Raw genomic sequence first — 4755 nt, 5'->3', positions numbered from 1 at the left:
TTCACCATCTATTGCAACGGTCACCAGCATCGTGCCTTCGTTAGTTCAACCTTCTTTGTTTAACCTCATCCAGGCGCCAGGAAAGGGATTCAGTTCATTGTAAGCTGGTCTGTATGTTTTTGGAACGAGTTTCGGCCGGAGAAAACGACAGCAGCGTTTAACTTTGCCTTTGGCCTCATTATTTCCTCAAATTAGGGCTCGCCGCGAGGCTGGCAGATACTCAGGACCACATACACATAACAGGGGTTAGAAAGGCGGAAAGTAAGATCATGCAAAGCAAAGTCCGTCATCAAACACTGCAGTAACCGTTAAACCCATAAGCAATATGAATGTCAACAGTTACCTCGCCTGGTTTTTCCCTGATTGTACGGTAATTTCCGTGCAAATTGCCTACTGGAAACAAGAGTCGCAAGGAGTTCAAAAATTACGCGATCCACTAAGGGATAGAGCCGAGGCAACAGCCAAACAGGAAGGAAAAGCAAAAAATTAAGAAGTTTAACCAACGTTTGTGAAAATATTTGTGGATCAACATCTTATTTAAAAAATCAGTAGAGAAAAAATCGCCGGAAGTAGATACGGATTCCTTGCTCTTTGAATGACGCTTCTACAGTGATCAGTCGAGCCGCCTGACGTAGCCACTTCTTCGCTGTGCTTCCGTGGTTTTTCTTTCTAACGCTCTGCGGTGGGCGCAGTACGTCTAGAACTGTAGCGTCCGCACGCTCTACGCGGTTGTACGGTCATGCATCGGTTGTACGGTCAGCGGCCATGCATCGTTGCACAACTTCCCAAATAGCAATGGGAGTCGGTTTTGGCACTTGGTATAGAGCAGTAAACGAGGAAGACAAACGAACTGTGATTGTTCCGCAAATATATATTACTCTATAATTCTTCCAGACCTAACTCAGAAAACACTACTAGAAATCGTTATTTTAGAGTTTCGCTTGTTTGCTTGTTCTTGGCAGTGTTCTTCCAGCGCTTCTTTCCTGCGCGAGCCCATTTGATGTGGTTTCTTGTTTGCCAAGTAGAGGAGAGGTGCATCTCACAGGCATACCTGTGAGGTACACCTTATTTCATTTCTCTTTTGCGGGTTTACGCGTCCTTATGACGAGCGGTAGGCATTATTCACGCTTGTAATAGTAAAGCTACCCCCCTCCACTTATTTTCATACAAAAGTTACCCTGGATTGCCCCCCCCCCCCCCCTCCGAAAAAAAATATCCTCGGTACGTGCCCTGCGTACGCACCGCTACAAGTAGTACGAACCGTCCGTCGAGGACGCCTTGGGAATGAAGCATATTCCGGAGCAGGACACAAGGCGGGGTAAAAGTCGGCACAGCATCAGGCTTAGGGGTACGTAGTCTTCGTGGAAGGTCATCGGACTGCTCTGCTTTGTTTGTACCAGGAACGCTCGAAACGAAACGAGCAAATCTGGGCTCTTCAGCAGGGCATTCTAAACGTCCAGAGGCGCGCACGAACTCGCACCACTTCTGTCGCTTATCGACGCCGACGGTAGCGAACGAGCAAGCCAGGCGAGCTGGTGATCGCTGGGAAACGGTATAGGCCTAGCTCGCTGGCTGTCGGATCCGAAGACGACAGCCCTTGTGATCCGCCCGCAGCTCGCAATAAAGCACCTATGTTCGTCAACACAATCAACGTCTGCACATTTATGTGGCTCTCAAGTGACAATACAATAAGCTTTCCCGACGCGGTTGGTAGCGATGAGACAACACGTTAGCCAGGTGAGCGACAACTTGATTTGGACGAGTTGGTTCATCTTGAGTAAAACTTGAAGAAGTGCGAAGAAGACGAAGACAACAATCGACAACACACACAACACGCTGTACTGCCAACTGGAAAATTTATTCAAAAATCACAGAGCGTTTATAACCAAAGCAGCAGATAAACGCGCTAGCACAGTGTCGCCCAGCCTAAGAAAACATGAGATAATTTTTTTAGATAAGCACCTCCACTTGTAGGCACTATGAAAGCGTTTCAACCTTTTGGTTATTGGTGCTGTTTTTTTACAGGTTTTAAAAGCTGTGTGATTTTTCAATAAATTTTTCAGTTGGCAGTACAGCGCTTGTCCGGTTGTGTGTATTTTCGATTGTTGTGTTCGTTTTTCTAGCGCTGCTCCAAGTTTTGCTCAAGATGAAGCAACTCGCCCAAATCAAGTTGTGGCTCGCCTGTCAAAATGTCATTAGCAGAATTTTGTCATCGACACCTCACTTGAGGTTTCTCTTGACTTGCCTCGACCTTTTCACCTAAAATTTTATTGTGGCTAATAGCTTACTGCATCATTGTTGGCGTGGACACGCACGGCTTTTAATTCATATTTTCACTCTATTTATGCAAATTCTAACAACAGGAGAACAAGCGAATTAGAAGCACTAGCGGCGGTTACCTCGTCCGTATTTTCTCACTTCAGCATTGTTTTAAATTTCCCCTATGAACACCATGCACGTACACAATATATTTAAATTTGCACCCCACAACACAAAGTTTATTACATCTTTGAAAGAGAAGGAAATAGCCAACTAAAAATTGTTTCTAAAGGTATGGATAACTTATGCCTAGAGAATGAATATGTTGCTGTATGTTCAGCTTGCATCAAATTGCTTTCCATGCTTTTTTGACCCTGAAAAAAAAAAAAAACTGCCGACTTCAGTGACCCCTTCGGCAGAGTCTTTTTTCACCGGCTGGCCATACAGTCCTCCGGAAGCTCAGTCTCGAGTCGAGGCCACCGCCAAGGTTGCATAGTACATGACGATTCCGCGAAAGGTTAGGGGGCATATTTATGCCTCGCCTCTATCCCGCAACATGGACCCCGAGTTCCATCAGGGCCGCCGGCAGGCCCGTATTGAAGCCATTTGGCGACTCTACGGCTCGCAAGATGTAGTTGTCTAAACAGACGCAGCGTGACACCCTCGCGGTGACCTCATGACCGCGGTAGTACCGGATCACAACGGACGATTGATAGAACACACAACAATCACGGCTGGCCGAGTCGTGGAAGCGGACGAAGCCGCGATTGCCATGGCCATGCATGCGGAAGCGAATACCGTCATCAGCGATAGCAAGCAGGCCATCGGCAATTTCATCTGCGGTAAAATTTTCGAACAGGCGCACCGTGTCCTCACGCGGCGCCCCCTAAGCGGCTTGAAAACCCTCGTGTGGAACCCCGCTCTCGTGGCTGTGCCCGGCAACGCGTCGGCTCACAGTCTGGCTCGAGATCTCGCGCGCCGAGCCTCGTCCGCGGATGCGGACGGCGTGAACGAGGAGGAGAGACACGGATGAACCCTGCGAGGCATATCACGAAATAGCCCATAGGCATCGATTGAGGCGTCGCGCGCTCCCACCACCTGCCAAGCAACTCGATAAAACGCAAGCGGTCGCGTATAGGCGACTCCAGACAAACGCACACCCACACCCAAAATACATTAAAAGATCACAGGGGCAAGGAAAGCGACCTATGTAGGCTCTCTTCGCAAACAGGGACACTCACACACATAATGTGGGAATGCACCTCACTCCCGTTTTCTCATCCCCTCGTCAGCAGCGAGACTGACTGGACAGCCTAGCTCAGGTCCGGGGACGTCGACCGACAGCTTTAACTGATGGACTGGGCGGAGAAGGCCAAGCAGGCCCAGGGCCTTATTTGAGCGCGATCCCTCAGCGACCTCCCCCTTTCCCCTTTCAAACCACCACCACCATGGCGTGTGAAATGCACGTGAATTATATGTGTCTCACTATTGCGTCTCTTTCCGGTAAGCAGTGGTAACGACTCACAAAAAAACTCTTCTAATAATTTACAACGTTTATAAGGGACGACAACATCGTCACCTGCACGCAGAGATCATAGATATATACAGGGTGTCCCAATTAACAACCATGTACCCAGATTTAGAGAAAGAGCAATTGCGTTACTCGAAGAAAACCTAGTGCATATAGTTACCGGTACAGTGGAGTAACTGGGTGTAACATTTTTCATTAGGTAATTGTAATAAATTATGTAACTCGCGACGTGCCATCCTAATTATCCAAGTGTCAATGAGCAATTAGCAGGCACAGCCAAGGGACATCTAATTGCGCTATTTTCAGCGATCCACTAATTGCATACGATTTTTCTCCGACTTATAAAAAAAGTTTGCTGTTCCGCCCGAAAGGAGAAGCACTGATTGCAATAGCAAATTAGCATATAGCTGTACGAATTTAGGATAGTAGTTCTATTGGCCGTATAAACTTGTAAACATTCGCTTACTAACAAAGTTAACAATGATAGGATGTGTAAGCGTGACTCAACGAGCACGTAGAAAGAAATGGACACACAGAGACAACGCTGTATTTGCGTGTATGCTTCTTTCTACGTCCTTGTTGAGTCGTGCTTACACATTCGATCATGGATTCAAACCAACTAGCCCGTGACACTAAATTAAGCATCAGGATGTCACGCGCGCACAGGTAAACATAAACACATCTCGCTCGATGTTAGCGGAAAATATCTGTGAAAACGCTGGAGTCAGGGATCGCGGCAGGAGCTGCGAGCACCCCCCCCCCCCCCCCTTCCCCAATTGACCTCCGTGCTTCTCTCGTTTCAACGCGAACGACAAGTCGAAAACATAGCGCATACGAAGCTACCGGCACTACGCGCACTCTGCAAACATGGCAGATCGCTTTGCAGATGAGGCCGCGCTGGCTCGCACATTGGCCACGTCGCAGATTGCTTTGAAGACACATGAGCGCCGGCAACGCGTCCCTAC

This window comes from Dermacentor andersoni, chromosome 3, assembly GCF_023375885.2.
Source record: "Dermacentor andersoni chromosome 3, qqDerAnde1_hic_scaffold, whole genome shotgun sequence".
Classification (NCBI taxonomy): domain Eukaryota; kingdom Metazoa; phylum Arthropoda; class Arachnida; order Ixodida; family Ixodidae; genus Dermacentor; species Dermacentor andersoni.
Note: the sequence above shows the minus strand (reverse complement) of the source record.